The following is a 21,387-nucleotide window of genomic DNA, read 5'->3' as shown; positions in this document are numbered from 1 at the left end:
ATATGGCAAAGGTGACAGGATATAAATGTTTATGCACCTGATTATGTAATTAAATTACATAAGACTGTGGCTTCTGTCAAAGTGGAGTCCCCCTATCCCTTGTTACCTTTGAGGAAGTAACTGGCCATGTTAGGGAATCCCAATGGCAAGGAACGGTAGTGGCCTCTAGGAGCTGAGGATGGCTTCCAGCTGACAGCCAGCAAGATACCAAAACCCTCTGGGTGCGTGGGTGACTCAGTCAGTTAAGTGTCTGCCTTTGGCTCAGGTCATGATCCCAGGGTCCTGGGATTGAGCCCCGCATCGGGGTCCCTGCTCAGCGGGGAGTCTGCTTCTCCCTCTCCCTCTGTCGCTCCCCGCTGCTCATGCTCTCTCTCTCAAATAAATAAATAAAATCTTTAAAAAAAATAAAAAGAAATCAAAGCCCTCAAAGAACTGAAGTCTGCCAACAACCTGAGTGAATTTAGAAACAGATCCTTTCCCAGTCAAGTCTCAGATGAGACCAAAGCCCTGGTGGACACCCTGTGCAGCCTTGTGAGACACTAAGAACAGGACCCAGCTAAGCCACGCCCAGGCTCCTGACTCACCGAAATCGTGAGATAACAAATATGTGTTGGTTTTAAGCTACTAAGTGTGTGATAATACTTTTGTGCAGCAAGAGAAAACTAATACAATTAATAATTATATGTGTCAACTGGGCCAGAGGTGTCCAAGAATATCTGGTCAAACATTAGTCTGGATGTTTCTGTGAGGGCGTTTTTGGATGAGATTAGCATTTAAATAGGTAGACAGTTACCCCCCCTCAAGTGCTTGGGTCTCATCCAATCAGTTGAAGGCCTGATAGAAGGAAAGGTTGATCTTGCCCCAAGTAAGAGAAACTTCTTCCTGCCTGACTGCCTTCAAAGTGGAATATCAGCTTTTGTTGCTGCCCTTGGACTTGAACTGAAATATTGGTTCTTCCTGGATCTCAGGCATGCTGGCCTTTGAACAAGGGCTGCACCATCAGCTCTCATGGTTTTCAGGCATTGGGGATACATAAGGATATACAGATGTCACTGCAATATTCTTTTCAACTTTTCTCCATGTTTGAAAATATTCAAAATAAAAATTGGCAAAAATGTTCTAAAGTCAGGAAATGTCAGGAGACAGTTTAAAGAAGGCTGCCACAAAGATTCACTAGACTTACTCCCTCCCTTATTTTCAACCTCCCTCCTTTCCCTTTTTCCTCAGTGAGTCTACTTTATTTAATATGACATTTTACAACACACAATAGACACTGTAGTTAAACATAAATAATAAATCTACCCCCTTTCTGTGCAGATTTATGCTTTATAAACATCACACTGAGTTAAGTTTGGCCTTAACCTTTGTTCGGCAAATGTTTCAGAATTTTTCCTACTGCCAAGTTACAAGATAAATGTCAGTCTAAACGAAGGCTTTTCTATAAAACTCAGCAGCTTCACAATGGCTTCTAATTCATAGTCCTAAAAGACTACACTTTTTGGTTGAAAATAATTTCAAAAGCTCTTCAAAGTCATTTCAAAAGCCAGAACATAACATTACTCTTGGTGCTACGTGAGGTCAATGAAATAAACTCAAGACACTATCCTCCAGGAGTTATCAACCAAACTGAGAAAATTACATAAGAGCAAGGCTTCAACCAGTATTAATACAATCACTTTTTCCAGAAACCTCAATAAATACACATGGCCAAATGGTTTCCCTAGGTTTCCCTGATGTGACTTGATGAATAGTCTATACAAAAAGTGAATAAGGTTAGCCAGAGGCAAATGATGCAAATATGCTTCAAATTCATTTCAAATTCACTTTCTAAAAAACATACACTGGGGAGGGCGCCTGGGTGGCTCAGATGGTTAAGCGTCTGCCTTCGGCTCAGGTCATGATCTCAGGGTCCTGGGATCGAGTCCCGCATCGGGCTTCCTGCTCCTTGGGAGCCTGCTTCTCCCTCTGCCTCTCTCTCTCTGTCTCTGTCTCTCATGAATAAATGGATGAAATCTTTAAAAAAAAAAAAAAAACAACATACACTGGGGAGCCTGGGTGCTTCAGTCGTCCTTAAGCGTCTGCCTTCGGCTCAGGTCATGATCCCAGGGTCCTGGGATCGAGCCCCGCATCGGGCTCCCTGCTCAGCGGGAGGCCTGCTTCTCCCTCTCCCACCCCCCCGGCTTGTGTTCCCTCTCTCGCTGTGTCTCTCTCTGTCAAATAAATAAATAAAATCTTTAAAAAAAACATACATTAAGAAACCTGTGAGCACTGAGATTATATTCTTAAGGAGGTCTGTTACATAGGAGAGCAGTGGGGTTCTCCACTCTAGCTGCGCATTAGAATCACCTGGGGAGCTTTAAAAATGCCTGAGTTCTCATCCCCTCATCCCAGAGAGCCCAACTGTGGTCTGGTGTGTGGCCTGGGTATTAGGATTTTTAACTTCCTTCCTTCCTTGTTAAACTCATCCAATGTTTATTGAATAGTGAACCGTTGCAAACACTGCTGAAATCTGCATCTCACTCACCCAGATGCCTCTCTTGGCCACCCCCTGAGAAGGAAGCCCCAAACCCAACCACCGCAAATGCCAGAGAGTGGCCACGGGGCTGGGAGATACGGGGGAAAAGTGGGGAGAGGAAGGAGCAAGGCAGGCAGGGCGCAGAGCTACACTCCCGGGGACACACACACACACACACACACACACACACGAGGGCAGGGACCATGGGCGTCAGTCTCTGCCCCCACCCGGCGGCCGCAGGGCCATCAGGGAAAGCCCAGGCGTCCACGAGACATTTCAGTCCTTCCTGTCCTGAAGCGTCTGCCAAGAGGGGCCAGGCCAAGGTCACTGGACTCGGCCTTCAGGGCACATTAGCCCTGAGCCAAGGTGGCCCTGACGGCGGCCACAAGCTTCAGAAACTTGCTCTCCGTGACCACGTAGCCGTCCCCTCTGTTCACTTCAAAGAAGCCAGTGGCCCTTGCCGCAGATGTCCAGGCATCTGGGGAACTCATCTTCTACCTTCTTGAGCTTAGGGTACCAACACTCGTAGCCTCAAGAGCCACAATAAACGACCGTGACGGTGGGGGCCCTGGTTGGGGACGGGACAGGCGAGGGCCGGTGAGCTCCGCTGCTCGGGGCTGCCGCACAGAAGCAGGATCTGTGGGTTTCGTTAGTGGTTCTAGTGGACCAGTGTTCTAGGTTGAATACATAGTGAGTGAATAAGTGAGTTATTTACATATTCTTAGATTACATTCAGAAACCAATTTGAATCAACTGTACTACATGACGATACTCTATACTAAGCTGCTCATGCTACACCAAAATGCACAAACCTAGAGGAAAAAAGATCTAAGATAGAGAAAGGATTCAAAATGCTGTCAGGTTAGGAATAGCTATGGCAACAGGAGATGCTGAATCTGAAAAGACAGACCTGGGAACATGAGCACTGCCTTCACTTAACTCAAAGGCCCAAAGGACAGAGATCACAGAAGAAGCTGAAGGAAGCTAGACTTTGGCATAATGTAAGACTTTGTTAAAAAGTAGTGTTGTCTGGATATTAGCTGGGTTCCTTGAAATTGAGAGTAAGTGGTCACTGCAGGAATTCAGACACTGGCTTTTTGAGCTCTGGACCAGCTTGTTGCAGAGCAAAGCCCTGTGCCAGGCACTTTAGTGAGATATTTACTATTTTTTGGCCATCCAATATCCCTTGGCTCTTTCCCTTAGTAACAGCCTCCTCGTTTTCTTTGAAGCCTGACTCCGCTCTCACTTTCAGTTCTGATAGAGCTCTCTGTCTAGCGCTAGGGGAAGAACACTGATCCACACCCAACCAACTGTGGAAACTGCATCTCCCTACATAGTACCTGGTTCAAAAATGAGCAAATAACCCAAGTGGAGCCAATCAGAGGCCATGAAATCAAACTCTGGGAATTTTTGCTTGCATTTTTTTAAAAGTATTTTTATTTTATTTTATTTATTTATTTGAGAGAGAGTGAGAGTGAGCAGGAGCAGAGAGAGCAGCAGAGGGAGAGGGAGAAGCAGGCTTCCCGCTGAGAAGGGAGCCTGATGCGGGGCTCGATCCCAGGACCCTGGGATCATGACCTGAGCCAAAGGCAGACGCTTAACCAACTGCACCACCCAGGTGCCCCCTGCTTACATTTTTAAAGACTCTCTTCCACTAGATTTAAAACTGTGAGAATGTGATGTGGAAAATATGAACTCAGAGAAAACTAAAAGAAGAGAATTTCAAAATGATCTTATTAATAGCCTCAGAGTAAACAAGATAATGTTATCTGTGAAATAAAAGAGTGATACTATAGAAAAAAAATATTCAGGTGCCAAAAAAGAGTTCTTGGAAATTAAAAAAATATGATGTTAGTTCTCACAAAAAAAAAGGAAAAAAGTCAATGCTCAGTGTATCCTGGCTACGCTTCAGCTTCCTTAGCAGCATATTCCATTCAACAGACTGCCTGATAAGCCACCTTTTATTTTTTTTTTAAAGATTTTATTTATTTATTTGAGAGAGAGCACAAGCAGGGGGAGAAGCAGGCTTCCCGCTGAGCAGGGAGCCCAATGAGGGACTCGACCCCAGGACCCTGGGACCATGACCTGAGCTGAAGGCAGACGCTCCACTGACTGAGCCACCCAGGCGTCCCTAGCCACCTTTTATTATACTACCGAGCTACCTGGTTCTGCTGGCAACTGCGTATATGAAGTACTTTCTTTTGATATTTTCAATAAATCCCAGTTGTTAAAAATTAATAAATAAAAAATTTAAATATAATATTAGTAATGAAAAAAAAAATCTCTTCCGAAGTTGAAAGATAATCTGAGAAAATCCTGCCAAAAGTAGAAAAGACAAAAAGATGCATAATAGGAGAGAAATTAGATACATGATTAATCCAAGAGGATTAATATGCTAAAAATATAAGATAAAAAAAACAGAATAGGGAAAATGGAAACAAATAAATTATTAAAGAAATAATAAAAGAAAAACTCCCGAGGATTGAAGGACAAGAGTATTCATAGTAAAAATTCACTGAAAGCACAGTGAAAATAAATGCCAAGACCCACATTGAGGCCCACCATCATCTCTGAAGGTAAATTCTTATTATTATAAGACTTGGAAGAAAATAAAAATAAAAACATAAGAGTGAAGAAGGGTCTTGCCCAGACTCTGAAATGCAAATCCAAGCAATGCCTTGCTTTCATGGTGCATATTTCTCTTAAACAAAGCTTTAAAAAAAATCATTAAAACATTTTAAGAGCTTGGTATTTTAAGAAATTTTATAGTGACCTCCTTCATAAACATGACAACCAAGATTCCCTGACCTAAAAGAGGCTAGAAGACATAAATGACTCGAGAAAGGGAACCAGGAATACAGCCTTCCCTTAGAACTCTGTCTAGTGGATAGTGAAGACCTATAATCCCAGAATACTCTACGTGATGAACAAATTCCTCAAGATGACTTCTTAAAGCTCCAAAATTGGCTCAATAAAGGATTTAAATCAAAAATTTTTGAGTGCTACAATTGTGTAAAAAATATATCTATAATATGGCCAATCATAAAAATGTACAAAAGTACAATAGCAAATTTTAATAGTATATTTCTATGGATGATGTATTTATTCATCCCCCAATTTTTAAAATATTGTTATATTAGTTTTGTGATGAAAAAATTAAGTTCCCCTTCTTTTTCCTTTAAAATAATTGGCCCCAAGTACAAAATGATAACTTCAATTCATTTTGTTTATTCTCATGACATGTTCCAAGATAATTTTGTGAACACCTAAGTGTTCCATTTAGTATTAGGAGAAGTAAAATGTTAAGGGATGTTTAAGCTCTGCAAAGTTGAATAGAATAGCATTTGAATGACAGGATATAATTACAGATCACTAAGGATGTGGTACAAAATGTGCCCAATCCCACCTCTTCATACTTAGCTAAGAAAAGAACACTTCAGTAAGATATGAGATTAATAAAATATCAAAAGAAATAATAATTCTGGAAGAACCCCCCCACCCTCTATCCTGCTTTGCCCTCTCCCTCTGCTGCTCCCCCTACTTGTGCTCTCTCTCTGTCAAATAAATAAATAAAATCTTTAAAAAAATAAGTAAATAAAGGCTGCATTCTCGGGGCGCCTGGGTGGCTCAGTCGTTAAGCGTCTGCCTTCGGCTCAGGTCATGATCCCAGGGTCCTGGGATCGAGCCCCACATCGGGCTCCCTGCTCAGCAGGAAGCCTGCTTCTCCCTCTCCCACTCCCCCTGCTTGTGTTCCCTCTCTCGCTGTGTCTCTCTGTCAAATAAATAAAATCTTCAAAAAAAAAAAAAAAACTTTAAAAAGGCTGCATTCTCAACATCACTATTAGGTCATTGGAGCCTGACTAAAATTCGGGGTGGCCCAAGGGATATGACATGAGCCCCAAAAGCATTTGCTATACTCATATATCTAGAATCTTGCCATACACTCAAAACTCAGTAAAAGCTTTGTGAGTCATTTAATCAATTCCAGGGGCTCCCAAGGCTTCCTGTTCAAATCAGTGATCACCTGAGAAGTTATACATTGCCTTTTACAACCACATTCTAGAACCTTATGTAATTTTGTCAGGTCCACATTATCTTCGTAAGGCAAGTAACAGACGCCTTCTCATGTCAGCCTAAGCTAACAGGGTATTTATTATGAGACTATGGGAATATCTTGGGAATCTCAACATAAGCTTCAAGCTGAGTTTGGATGCTGCATGCTGGTTTTTCTTTTTTCTTACAGAGTTTAAAATGAGCCACCATGCTGAGCGGGGCTGTCAATCAGGCATCCACTGCTCATTGCCTGTACTGAGGTGACACTGTTGGCAATGGAGAGATGGGCGATAGGACCTGGATGTTAGAGATTAGCATTTTGCTGAGAAGGCACGTAAAGAGAAGTCCACATACAAAGCAAGGATCAAATGACTACTACTTACAAGTATTATAGGAGCTCACAAAAGGGGTATGCCACAGTGGTTGAGATGGTAAGCAAAGGCTCCATGGAGGAGGTGAGCTGGCTTTGCAAGGAGTTGCGAGATTTAGAAAAGTGCAGTGGAGAAGAGGAGGCAGGAAAGGACAAAATGCACAAGCAAGGGATCAGAGGAAGGAATGTGTCCAGTCCATTTCCAAGAAATAACCTGCCCAGTGGCAACTCCATCCACGCTGATTAACTCATTACCAAATGCTGGTCAGGATGGCAAACAAATCTATTAGAATGCTGGAAACGTCTTCCTGGTCTTTTCAAATTAGAATTCAATCATTGTCTTGCCTTGCATAAGATCTTGGAAACTGCACAGAATGTGGCTTTGGTAACATCCTGGGTGAAGTCTCTTACCTAGTCACAAACATAATCAATCTTTATTTTTTTTTAAGATTTATGTATTTATTTGAGAGAGAGTACGCATGCATGCAAGTGGAAAGAGCAGGGAGAGGGGAGAGAGTCTTAGGCAGACTCTGTGCTGAGCACAGAGCCCGATGTGGGGCTCAATCTCATGACCCTGAGATCACGACCTGAGCCAAAACCAAGAGCTGTAACCAGCTTAACCGACTGCACCACCCAGGCACCCCACAAACACAATCAATCTTAACTGGGATCAAGGAACACTAAAAATTCAACCACTAGAAAGGGGTTCAAACCCCCAAAAAGGGTAGTTTTTATTCCAGGGAGCCTTCACACATAGATATCTTTCCCAGAATTTAAAGATATGTATTCTATGACATTTGTATGACGGCCTTGTAATTCATTTTAACACTGCATGCTTTAAAATGATTTCCTTTGAGGGGCACCTGGATGTCGCAGTTGGTTGAGTGACTGACTCTTGATTTTGGCTCAGGTCACGATCTCAGGATGGGGAGATCTGAGATAGAGCCCCACATCAGGCTCCACACTCAGCATGGAGTCTGCTTGAGATTCTCTCTCCCTCTCCCTCTCCCCCTCCCACTAGTGCTCTCTCTCTCTCTAAAATAAATAAATAAATGTTTAAAAAATAAATAAAATTATTTCCTTTGAGTTGAAAGAAAAACTGAAAGTGATAGTAAGTTTTAGTTAATTTTCTAGTTCTTAACCTCCTTGTTCTTTAAGAAATGGAACACCCTTGACTTAAATCCATAAACCATCAAAAATCCTATTGTACCATGAGTAGTTATCATCACCTAAACATTACTTTAATGCAGAATGTAACAATTAGTTACTTTCATCACACTACTATTTTACATTGTAAAAATGCTCACCAAATATTTTCAAAGTTTAAAAAAAAATAGTTTAAGTATTGTATATTAACCAGGTGATCACTCCTTAGTTTTCTTTCTTCCTTCTACATATTTGTTAAGTAGGAGCTATGACCTCAGCCTTGCAGGAACAGCTCTTGTCTCAGCTCTCCTTCCTGGCATAACATGTGCTAGACTTCTCTCACTAAGGCTTGTCCCAGTCTTGCCCGGATTCTCTAGTCTTCTCTGTTCTGGGAGACCCCCATTCCCAACAGAGTCACCAGCTTGGTCAGAGACAGTTCTTTGTTTTTCATTGCAGACCCTTTGCTCATCCAGCAGTCTAACTTTAAAAAAGAGTAAGAAGATCTATATTGGGCATGTATCAAATAGTAAGCAAAAAGCAATTCTAAAGGGCAATATCATAACAGAAGAGATGAGTTATCCTGAAGTACATCAATGCTTTGGAAACATCTGTCAATAATGTGACATGAAAGCATGCTGTATGGTAGTGATGCTTGAGAAAGCAGGTTTATTATTTTTTTTTATAAAACCTACTTTTTTTTTAAAGATTCTATTCATCCATTTATTTGAGAGAGAGAGAGCACGAGCAGGGGGAAGGGTTAGAGGGAGAGGGAGCAGACTCCCCACTGAGCAGGGAGCCCGATGCAGGACTCCATCCCAGGACCCTGAGATCATGACCTGAGCTGAAGGCAGCTGCTCAACCGACTGAGCTAACCAGGCACCCCAAAGCAGGTTTATTTTAAATGTTGATTTTCAAGCCTAGAGGAGTCAAAGTCCATTCTTCTAAATGATTTATTAGTTCCTTTTTGGGGGGTGGGTGTCCATATAACTAATATCTGCCCAACAAAGTAAAGCAAGTATCTCAAATTAAAGGGATAATTCTACCTAACAACTAGACAGTGTCACCAACGGATGAGAAGTCCATTTGCAATGAGATTCTACTAGGCATGTCAATATCCAGACCAAAAAAAGAGGGAATCAAAGTTCTAAGAGTTACAGCTGGATTCATGAGAGTTTTAGAAAGTGACAAGTTCCTACAGGGTTTGCATTTTTTTTTTTTTTTTTAAGTGTTTAAACACTTAGGCTCCTTGTCCACACATCTCAGGGATGAGAGAAATTCAGGCTTGGTTCTCGCATTGAGACTATCCTGCTCTTAGCCAACCCTGCATTCCAGCAGTATCTCGACCCCCAGCCAGCCTTTCTGTGTAGCAACACTCTGACCCCAGAGTCAGAGTCTCTAATTCTGTGACTGCCCTGGCCTTGGAACCAAACAGACATTTTTTGTTCCCAGTTCTGCAAACTAGATACCTGTCTTTGCCACTCCCTTCTTCACCTGCCTGTCTTTCCTGCCAAATAAAACAATTCTCCAGGAGTGGGTGTCTGATTACAATCCCTGCTCCTCCATAATTGGCTATGCAATTTGGGATAAATCATTTAGCTAGCCTGAACCTCAATTTTCTTATTTGTAAAATAAGGGGTTTGGATGAGATGGTTTCAAAGGTCCCTTTGAATTCTAAAACACCACTGCCTTTCTGTCAGGCTCTCACGGAGACTGTGGCCTGTCTCTGATTGGTCCTTTGTCCTTTCAAAGAATGAGTAGCAATTAAGTGCACTGAACAAACATGTTACAACTCAACATTCTTTGTAAAATATATGCTTTCCTGTCAGTTGGACCCTTAAAGTAACTGTAGTTTTAAAATTAATTCTCCCTGGTCTAGAACTGGACCAGGTACAGAATAATATCATGTATCTTATTCTCACATAGAGTATGATATAGCCAGTGTTTTTGCAAATAATAAAACCAATATTGGCTAACTTATACAAAAAAGATATTTACTGGAAAGATACTGGGTGTGTCAAAGAATTCCAGGGAAACTGGAGAATTAGTCTTGGAAATAGGAACTCAGGGGTGCATGGCACAGTCAAGATCCCACCAGAGGTTCAGTCCATGTAGGATGCTGGCTCTGGCATCATCAGCCCTGGATACCTGTCACCATCCACTCAAGTCTTAATTCCATCCAGCCACTCTGAATGCTCTTTGACTGTCTCTGGCCTCATTACCCCTCCCTGAAGGGCCAAGGTCTCGGGGAAAGAGCTTCTGTTTGGCTGAGCCCTGGTCAGATGTCCACACAAGGGTCCAAGGAGTCCAAAGCTGGATTATCTGCTCCTCTCCAGCTTCCAGAGTAGGAAGCCTGATCCTGACCTCCATTCATCTGGCACTCACGAAAATAGAGTGTTCGGATGCTGGACAACCAAAACTGACAAATGTCCACTACACAGTTTTCTCACTTGTGATTACAAATTCAACACATCCTGGAGGCATCCATAAGAGGTTAATTATGTTCTGGAGAGGTTTACAGCTGATTGATTATTCCAGCATTACTTCATCTCTTCATTGATTTATATGAATCAGGGATTGGTCCAGTTAATGAAAACATATTCATCGGGATACTAATTTATTGGGCTGGCTTTTCATATTTACATGGCTCCTCTGGATGACAGAGTATCTGAAATGAATAATGAATCACTGGAAGGAAAAAGCACATCTTCATTCAGAGCACAGGCTGTTATTGATTTTTAAAGTAAAAAAATAATATGTGGTGTTTAGTCCTGGTCTAAAGTTCTTCACAGAGATGATGTTAATTTCCCTAAGACTTTGCATTGTCCTGGTTTTAGAGATCAGCTGGGATGTCTGAATTACCTGGAATTTAGGTGATAGATGTCAGAAGAGACACTAGAGCTAAGTCCTCTCAGCCTCATTCCAAAGCAAATCCACTAAGCCTCAGAAACAATTTTTCCACCCTGAAAACAAAAGTGGCAAGCAGACTCCCACCAGATTGCTGCCATTAGGTAGGACCCTTTCTATGGCCAATGTGGAAGAGAAATTTAGAAGAGAGAAGGAAAGAGAGTTCTGTCAAGGAGCTCAAGGACTGAGATAGTCTTCTAGAATAAACATTAAGTTCAGAGAGGAATTTGTCCGACAAACTGCAGTGGCATCCCCACATAAGAGGCCTTTTATTTTTGATATATTTTTCAGATATTCAGGGGCCGACCAAAGAAAACCTCCCTAAAGAGAAACAACCGGCCAGCAACCCAGAGTCCTCTATCCTGGAACGCAAAGCTCCTCCCTGCACTGGGCCACGTAGTGGCTCTGACTCCAGTGTCACAGGAGAAGTGGGTCCTTCCAACTGCTTAAGGAAGTGTCTACTGTGGTCCAAAGAATGGGGGCACCTGGCTGTCTCGTCAGTGGAGTGTGCAACTCTTGTTCTCAGGGTTGTGAGTTTGAGCCCCATGTTGGGTGTAGAGATTACATAAAAATAAAATCTTAAAAAAAGGAATGTATTCATTATGATACAGGTTTGGACACATATAGCAGAGACTCAAATAACAGTAGCTTAAATAAGATAGAAGCTTGTCTCTCCATGTAAAAGACTCTTCACTGATATGACACCTACTCGTCTTTCAGGTCTCACTGGAAATGTCCCCTCCTCTGAGAAGCCTTCCCTGATGTTACATAGACAAGCTAAGGTATTCTTGCCTTCTGTTCTCTGAGTACCTTCTAACTTCTCTATCAAAACAATGATCAGGGACGCCTGGGTGGCTCAGTCGTTAAGCGTCTGCCTTCGGCTCAGCTTATGATCCCAGGGTCCTGGGATCGAACCCCGCACTGGGCTCCTTGCTCAGCAGGAGGCCTGCTTCTCCCTCTCCCACTCGCCCTGCTTGTGTTCCCTCTCTCGCTGTCTCTGTCAGACTAAAAAAAAAAACAAAAACAAAAAAAAAAACACTTAAAAAAAAAAGCAGTGATCATACTCTGTGTTATGGATTGCTTTATTTTCCCCACATTAGAACTAGCAACACAACGGTAGGGACTGTGTTAATCTTGCTCATCAGCATTATCTCCAGAGAGCCACCCCCCCACCCGCACAGCACAGGTACTTATTTGATGTACTGAATGTACCTCTGCTGAATGTTCTTGAGGGTGGCAGGAATTGAATACTTCTGGCTTATCATACATAGGACTGTTGCTCAGAAAATTCCAAAATAGTAAATAGTCTTTATTTTATTTGAGAGAGCACGCACGTCGGGGGCGGGAGGGAAGGGACAAGCGGACTCCACGCTAAGCATGGAACCCATCCCACGACCCTGAGATCATGACCTGAGCCAAAACCAAGAGTCGGGCCCTTAACCGACTGAGACACCCAGGCGCCCCCAGTAAATAGTATTTTAAAAATGGGGAAGTAACACCCATTTATGCCCCTAGCACAGCTGCAGATTTGGAAGAGAGCAAAAATGAATATTTCCATTTGAAAGTCCTTAGCCTATAGAGCAGGGGCTAGCAAACTTTCCGTGAAGTGACAGTGAATTATTTCACGTTTGGCGGGTCATATGATCTCCATTGCAAGGAGTCCACTGCGCCGTGAAACTGGAAAGACAGCAACAACCAACATGTAAACCAACGGTGTGGCTGGGTTCCAATAAAACCTGATCTATGAATACTGAAATTTCACATCATTTTCAAATGTCATGAAATAATTCTTTTGCTTGTTTCCAACCAGTTAAAAATGTGAAAACCTTAGTTCATGAGCCTTGCAAGAATGGCAGCAGCTAGACTTGGCCCCTGGGCGGTGGTGTGCCAGCCCCATCAGAGAGCACATTTTTGACAGAGAAGAATCTGGCCTTGGTTCGCTTCTTTAGCCCCTAAGTGCAATTCACTTTCCTAAGCACCTACTATGGGCCAGCGGCTGCAGAGCAGTGAAGATGGTAAAGACTAGCTCGGTGCCGCTAAGTCCACAGGACATGGACCCAAATCCACAAACTGTGGTTGCAGCATCTGGTTGAAGGGGGGAGGTTACTTCATGACAAGGTGACATCTGAGGGGTAAGTCATGGGCCGTGTGCCCCCAGGAGCCAGCAGCAGTCTGGCCGTGGCTCTGGATGAATCCCACAGCGAATGCTGGGCAGCAAGGCTGGGAGGGCATGTGTCAGCTGTACGAGGGACCCTCAGGGACCAGCATAAAGCTTGGTCTGGTGGGCAACGGAGAACCAAAGGGGATGATTAAACTGAGGTAATTAAACTGGTACCAACAATGCATTCGTTTTTTAATGTTCTAACTTTCAAACTATTAAAAAGTGGTTTCTGAAACTATTTGATTCCTTTTTCTGTTACTAATTTACCAAATATTTCAACTGACAAATTCTCCTGGGAAAAATACCCAGAGTTCAAGGGCACCTGGGAGGGGGAAATGCCATCCGTGTTTTCCCAGGGGCCAGAGCTTATAAAAGGAGCCATTGTATGGAAAAAGAAAACAAAGCAAGAATAAAACAGGAATTTCAAATATTCATAAGATTTTGAGGAAACTGAACTATCAATCACACAATGCCCTCCCTAGCTCCACATTAATAAGAAACTCCTATTTTGTCCCTAAGGAGAAAATCACTCTATATACTGCCCCTTTCCTTTTGTCTCTGAAATGGGAGCTTTGTTGGAAATCATCAATAGGAAAATAATAAATCATTCTTTCTTAGCACCATAAAATATAGGAGGCAGGAAAAATCAACTCAAGTTACAAGGATGCAAACTGAATTCTCCTTCAATTGGCATAAAATGTCACCTTGCTCATCCAACCAAAAATTCAGGACAAGTCTCTTGGAGCGCCTCCTATTAAAAGATACCATCTTGGCACATCGGATGCTCAGGAAATGGATGTGACATCAATCTGCATGCAGGGACCATCTCCTTCACGCTGATGCACAGTCTAATTGGAGGATGAGGAGTCCGACTGCTGGCATGCCGATGAGTGGTCTTCCGCAGAGACGAGCAGAGCACTGCAGCTCTGCCTTCCACTCAGGAACTCACCTGGCTGCTCCTTTCTGCCAGCTTTACCCATCCTCTTTTCCCTTGCCCCGGTCACAGGATTCCAAGGTAAGGGAGTAGGTAAGCGCTGGTTGAGTGCCAATCACGGGCAGACTTCGGTGGTGCAAGATCAACGTTTCTACTTAACTAAATAATTTCCATTTTAAGGTTTTTTAATTGACGAGAGGTGAAATTTTTTTGTTTTTAAGTATTACATTTCTATGGTTCAAATTTCAGCAATTCTAGATATGGAGTAAACACAAAACGACACTCCCTCCCACCACTCTCCCTCAACCGCAGTTCCCCTCCCTACAGGTAGCCTATGTTATTATCATTGCCTAAATATCAAATGATGATAGGGGCGCCTGGGAGGCTCAGCCGTTAAGCGTCTGCCTTCGGCTCAGGTCATGATCCCGGGTCCTGGGATCGAGCCCCGCATCGGGCTCCCTGCTCCGCGGGAAGCCTGCTTCTCTCTCTCCCACTCCCCCTGCTTGTGTTCCCTCTCTCGCTGTGTCTCTCTCTGTCAAATAAATAAATAAAATCTTTAAAAAAAAAAAAGGATAGTCATTGTATTAGCTGAGGTAAAAGGCTGGAATGAGTAAGTCCCAAACGCAGTGGCTCAAACAAAATGTTCTTTCGCATATAACTAACCGTCCAGGGTAGGCGGCCCAGGTCAGTGGGTGGCTCTGTATCGCACACTCATTCAGGGATCCGCGCTTCCCGGCGGTTCTCCCGTCTTCACAGAGGAGTCCAGCATCGCACCGGATGCGAGAAGCGGCGCAAGGCAAAGGCCGGGCCTCTCCCCTTGCGCACACTTCACTCCCACTCACTCCCGGTAGCGGAAGCGTGGTCACGTGGCCACACTGGCTGCAAGGGAAGCTGGGAAAGGCCGCTCTATCCCAGCTGCAGCTCGGCTGCTACTCTTGCGGTTGTGCCTTGTTACTTTAAGGAGTTTAGCCCCCGGCGCACTCTCTACGGATCACCTTACAAAGCTTTCCCGGGCTCCTGCCCCGCGCGCCGTGTCCTTGTCGAGTGAGGGCGGCCGCTCTTCCCTTAATCCCTGAAGTATAGCTAATTTCAGGTGTCATGTTCAACAGGCGGCTATTGCAGAAGAGAACTGCCATGCAGAATGGCCATGCTTAGTGGGAGGCCCTACTAACTGCCCACCCAGCGGACACTCTCCCCTTTACCAATGTATTTCACTAACACTTTTATAGTGTTATGTTTTGTATGATTTATGAAAATCGACTCATTTAATCTTCACGATAACTCTCTAAGATAGGCACAGTTATGGTCCAATTTCAGGTTTACAGATGAGGAAACCGGCAAACAGAGAGGTTAAGTCATTGTTAAGGGTCACATAGAAACTTACGTTAGTCTGTCTTTTTTACCAACAGAACCTTGATTTTATTGTAATTTCAGTGAACTCTGTAAAAAAAAAATCTTGCTTCCCTCACAAGCAGAGGTAGCCATATGACCCAGTTTGGGGTCAGGAACCAAGGAAAACTATTGTTTTACTGAAAAGAAAAGAAAAAAACAGGAGAGATACAGATGGTGTACATCTTTTGCCCTTTGACCCTTACACTTCTCCAGCTTTGGAATGTGGACAAGATACCTGGAAGTCAAGCAGCCATTTTGTGATCATGAGATGAAAACTGAGGATGGCTGAACAGGAAGAGGGAAGGAACCAGCTGTACCAGCCATGGATTTCTTTGATATGTGAGTATATATACGTACATATACATATATATATTGAGAGAGAGAGAGAGAATATATATATATATATTGAGAGAGAGAGAATATATAGAATACATATATATAGAGAGAGAAAGAGAATGATAGAGAGGGAGAGAAGGAGAATCCCATTTGGTAAAAACATTAGAATTGGGCCCAAAGCCATCTTCACTGATATTTAAATCTAGATCCTCTTCCTGACTGCCTCAAAGTCCACAGGTCAATTATTCCTTTTAAGGGGTACCCCAACTGGCCTCTCCATTAGGCCCTGTATCTTCTCCTCAGAGTCCAACACTCATTTTCTCTACATTCAGGCCCCAACGCCAACTCTACCCTCAACAAGGTCAATCTTTCTTATCATAATGCCGAGCAGTTCCTCATGGTCTTAAAATTCTGAATTCCAGAAGAGGATTTGGATATACCCACTTAGGTTCTGAGGAAGCAGTCCTAAAACTGCGTAACCCTGCTACTCCTGCAGTTGTATTTGCTAAGCCATTTACAAAGTCCAAGTAAAGAATCATAGGCATCTCCTAAATTTTAGAAAACTCCAGCTTTTTCATAATATCACAGAAGCCAATATGCAGAGGGAACAAAAAAACGGGCCTCTCAACTCGGAAGGACTCAATCCAAGAGAGCCATTTAAATATTCATCTGCTAGGATATAGAGAAGATACAGAGGCCCAGCCCCTACCACCAGGGAAAAGATGGCCTGGCCTAAGGATTGTAGCCTAAGGACCAAGGGTTGAACACAAAACAGATTTTATTGCTCTCTGGTAACTTTCGAAGGCTATTATGAAACTATTCTTTAAGGCAACTTTCCTCCTATCAGGAAAGGCACAGTGTGTGGGACCTCTGTGGACAGCTAGGGGTTTTAAGACTGGGCACATCCAAATCTAAGGCTTACAGATTTTAAGCATGGACCCTTAAATGAAGGTGTAGCCCTCACAATCTTTCTAGCACATCAGAAGTACTTTTTTTTTCCTTCCCAGAACAGGAAAGCAATCTTCTCCCAAAGATGAATCAGGAAAATGCTGGCAAGCTTGGGAATAGCAAGGAGTCCATTCCCACACGAAGCTGTCAAGGTTTAGAAAATGTTGGGGAAAGGCTCAGCCAGGGGGCTTCCTGTTATGATAGGACAGTATGGAGAAAGAGGGAGACATGAAAAAATGACTGGAAAGAAACCATGGGGGAAGAAAATGATGAATATAGGGAGTAAAACAAGCTCTGTTTTGCTCAGTGTGACAAGAAGCTTACTGTTTAATGTTTTCCTATAGCCTCTCCTCTCCTACAGAGAACCTGCCATGAAAGATAATATTCACTGTATTTGGATCTTTTCTTAAATGAAAAAGGCCTTGAAAAATGTATTTGCATCTCAAGAGCTGAAACTAAATATTTTCCTGAATGGATGAGAAGATCTGGGCCATTGGCAGCGGAGGCAAGGAGGCGATAGCTCCGCCCACTGCCCACTGCCCACTGAGGACCAGGGACAGAGCCTCCCCTTGGCTCCCAAGCCAAGCCCAGCGGGTCCCAGGAGCTGGAGAGGCAGGAGCTCCAGAACCTGAGACCTGAGACACTCTCACCTCAGCTCTCCTACACCCACCCAGGAGGGTTGCCCATTGTCCCCAGTCTGCCACAACTACTCTGGACACACCACTTAAAGCTTTCAAAAACCATCTCTGAAACTTCTGAATTGTTCATTTTAAGACAGTTTATTTTGTTGTGTGAATTTTACCTCAAACATTTTTTTTCTTTAAAAAAAAAAAAGATATTAGATGGAGTTTGTGAAAGACAGGCGAAAAATTAGTCAAGAAGAGTTGCCTGTTTAAATGCTTCCCCTCCCCACCCCCGCACTTCCCTAGCACAGGTCATTCTCTCCCCCAAACCTGGCTTGCTCCCTCACTACACCACTGCTTCCCATGATAGTCGTGTCACTATCCCAGTGTCTCCAGTAATTACATCTGTCATTTCTAGTCAGTCAAACGTAGATAGCATCTTTTCACTGCCACCCCCTACTTTGTAAGATGAGGCTATCAGAGCCCCCGCTCTCCTGCCACTCACTTTCCTTCTCTGAACTCTCCGCTCTGCCATCTCTACTGTTATCTTTATATCACTGAGATTGATAAAAGGTTAGTCTCTTCTGCAATTATAATTACATCTTCTGTGCTTTCTCTTCAAAGTTAAAAAATCAAGTTCCAACTATCTATATGTTGTTCACTGCACTCTTTAATAACTGCTTTCCAAGAAAATTTCCCAGAACTGAAATACATGAGTTTCCAGATGTGAAGGGCTTACTAAGTGCCTAAAAGATTACATAAAAACAACCCCGGCCTAGGGCGCCTGGGAGCCTCCGACTCTTTGTTTCGGCTCAGGTCGTGATCTCAGGGTTGAGCCCAGAGTCTGGTACTGGCTCAGTGGGGAGTCTGCTTGAGATGCTCTCTCTCTCCCTCTGCCCAGCCCCCTTCGCACACACATGCTCTCTCTCAAATAAATAAATAAATCTTTAAAATAAGTATATAAATAAGTAAATAAGTAAATAAATAAATAAGTGAAGACCAAAGCGAGTAATAGTGACGTTTTAGAGCACTGTAGAAAAAGAGTAAATCCTACATGTTTCCAAAAGGAGTGGGAGTGGGGGTAGGAATGTCCCAAATAAAATCAGGAATCAGAATGGCTTCAGATTTTTTCTCAGTAACTCTGGGAACTAGAGGATAAAGGAGGAATGCTTTCAGGTTTCTGAAGGACAATTATTTTCATCTTAGAATTTTATACTCAGATAAACAATCAAACAGTGTTAGGGTAGAATAAAGACATTTTCAGATATGCAAGGACTCCAAATTTACCTTCCACATACCCTTTTTAGGAAGTTACTGGAGAGATATTATCCACAAATAGAGGAAGCGAATTAAGAACGAGGAAGACACAGACCTATAAAATGGGGTCCATCCAGGAAATCACAGAACAAAGTCCCAGGGTGACAGTAGAGCAGTGTTCCCAGGAAGTTGAAAAGGGTGAGGTAAAAGGAGATTCCAACAACTTGACACTGTCCTTGGAACAACTTAAGTAAGTGGTCAAGGCAGAGAAACCTAAGGGGGGCTGGGGTAGAAGGGAAGACGAAAAGGCCGGGGTAGGGGGAAGTTGTTCAAGACAGGGGAGCAGTTATTAATGATGATTATGGCTAGGAGGATGATAACCAAGGGATTTTTAATTCAAAATGGCAGACTAATCACACATCTCCTCTCTGTCTTGAGATCTGAATTAAATAGATAGTAGACTTATAGTATAAACCACAATTTTGAAGAGAAATGGAGGGGTTCCATCAATAGACCAAAGTGTTCAGCTTATTTCTGGAAGGCAGAAAGTTGATGGAGGGATTTCTGATCAAGATGCTTATCAAACACAAGCATCTACTGTTACATGTTCCTAAAACTCCACCAAAACATATTTTTGATGGCATAAAACCAGGTAATCCCACTGTATCACCCACAAGGTAGGATGTGTCCAATTTGGTTTGTGCATGTGGGTTCAGTTCTGCCTCTCAGCTCCCATGACTTCAGGTGTCAGTGGATCTCACACACCAGGGAGATGGAACAGTGCCAAGGGGAGCAAGAAGAGCTATGAGGATTGCTCTGTTCTGGTCCCATTCCTGAGGCCCCTGGAGTAAATCAGAAAGCTGCTTGGAGCCCTGCTGATCTCTTTGGTAAAACGGGGATAATAACATCTGTCCTAGCTCCTTCAAGATTGTGGTGGCTGGATCAAAATGAGGCCAGAAGGAAGTAGAAACTATATGGCCTCGGGGCACCTGGGTGGCTCAGTCAGTTAAGCATCTGCCTTGGCTCAGGTCATGATCTCCAGGTCCTGGGATTGAGCCCTGTGTCAGGCTTCCTGCTCAGCAGGGAGTCTGCTTCTCTCTCTCTCTCTCTCCCTCTGCCCCTCCCCACTACTCGTTCTCTCTCTCTCAAACAAATAAATAAAATCAAAAAAAAAAAAAAGAAAACTATATGTCCTCATCCTCAAATCTAGAGTGTGAAAGCCATCCATCTCCCTTTAACATTCAAGTTACAATGAAGGCATGGGCATGCCTGCCTAGAATGCAGGCTCTGCCATCCCATCCCATCTTCACCCTACCCCATAATTCCACCAGCAACGCTAAAAAGGATCAGTCCTCAGAGCCTGTAGGATGGACAGCAACATGGATGGGGTGGGACACTGTCTACTGACCACAGGACCTTACCCATAGTGCATAATGTGATCTGTTCACCATTGTTTTTTTGCTGTTACCAATCCTTCCCTAACATTTCACTTGGCAGGGTGCCCAGGCCCAAATCGACCTAGACTCTCATTCTCTTTATGAAAGCCCTTGGCCCCAGATATGTTGGTGACGCCAGGATCATGGTGGCCAGAGATAATTTTCCAGCATCAGACTCCTCCTCCTGCCTCCCAGCCCTGGCACAGCCCCTACGGCAACAGAGTCAATCCTCCAGGTGAATTGAATCTCAGGGCTTCATCATCCTTTTTTCTTTCTCTCTTTCTTTTTTTTTTTTTTTGTTCAGTCCAGCCTCTATCCATCCAACATAGCAGGTTTCAATACCCTGCTGATAGGTGTAGTAGAGTGAATAATGGCCCCCCAAAGAGGTTCACATCCTTGTCTCTGGAATCTATGAATATGTTACCTTGTATCACAGAAGGAACTTTGCATATGTGATTAAACTAAGGATCTTCAGATGGGAGATTATTCTGGATTATCTGAGTGGACCCAATATAATCATAAAAGGTCCTTGTAAGAGTGAGGCAAGAGGATCAAAGGGAGAGAAGGAAGCAGAGGGAGAAAAAGACATGTGACAACAGCAGCAGAGTTGAGAGAGAGAGAGAGATTGAGATTGGAAGTCAGAATAAGGGGCCACAAGCCAAAAAAGGTAGTCAGCCTCTGGAAACTGGAAAAGCCAACAATTGGGACTTCTGACCTCCAAAACTCTAAAAGAATACATTTGTGTTCTTTTAAGTCACTAAGTTTATGGTAATTTGTTACAAGTAGCAAAAGGAAACTAATAGAGTGAAAATTAGATCATCTGCTTTGGAAAAACTATTTTGCAATATCTGCAGAAGTTGAACATATATGGATGTATGTATGTTTCATAGGTATGTACCCAACAAAAATGTGTATATACGTTCACCAAAGACATTTACTATAATGTTCCTAGCAGCATTATTTATAATGTCTCAAACCTGAGAATTACCCAAATGTCTATCAGTAGTATAATGAATATAGGTAAATTCACACAGCGGAATTCTACACAGAAAAAAAAAAAAAAAAAGAACAAACTATGACCATTGGCAGTTTGCATCTCTTAAATATAATGTCAAGTGAAAGAAGTCAGACAACAGAGTAAATTCTGTATGATTTGATTGTTATAAAGTGCAAATATAAGCAAAAAATCTATGCTGGGTGAAGCCACTACCTTGCCCCCCCCAAAAGGGAGGATATGAGGGAGTCTTCCGGGGAGCTGCTAATGTTCTGTCCCTTGATCTTAAAGATGCTTCATTTTGCACAATATCATTGA

The 21,387-nt window shown here is 43.0% G+C and overlaps 1 protein-coding gene, 1 long non-coding RNA gene and 1 pseudogene across 2 annotated transcripts in view; 1 reads left to right on the top strand and 2 right to left on the bottom strand.

Annotated features, from left to right (window-relative positions):
• FAM151B (family with sequence similarity 151 member B) overlaps nt 1–21,387 on the bottom strand; it is a 109,265-nt gene that overhangs the window by 12,659 nt on the left and 75,219 nt on the right. The gene's annotated exons all lie outside the window — the stretch shown is intronic.
• On the bottom strand, nt 2,231–3,226 carry LOC123835228 (selenoprotein W-like; annotated as a pseudogene).
• On the top strand, nt 11,176–18,902 carry LOC135365396 (uncharacterized). The gene is made up of 3 exons (XR_010413107.1): nt 11,176–14,164; nt 15,689–15,814; nt 17,104–18,902. It is a non-coding gene; the product is annotated as an uncharacterized LOC135365396 (long non-coding RNA).

The sequence above is a fragment of the Mirounga angustirostris genome, unplaced genomic scaffold (assembly GCF_029215605.1).
Source record: "Mirounga angustirostris isolate CCGP_5_RB_7025 unplaced genomic scaffold, mMirAng1.0.hap1 SCAF_7, whole genome shotgun sequence".
NCBI classification, from domain to species: Eukaryota; Metazoa; Chordata; class Mammalia; order Carnivora; family Phocidae; genus Mirounga; species Mirounga angustirostris.
Note: the sequence above shows the minus strand (reverse complement) of the source record. Positions and strands in the feature narration are given on the sequence as shown.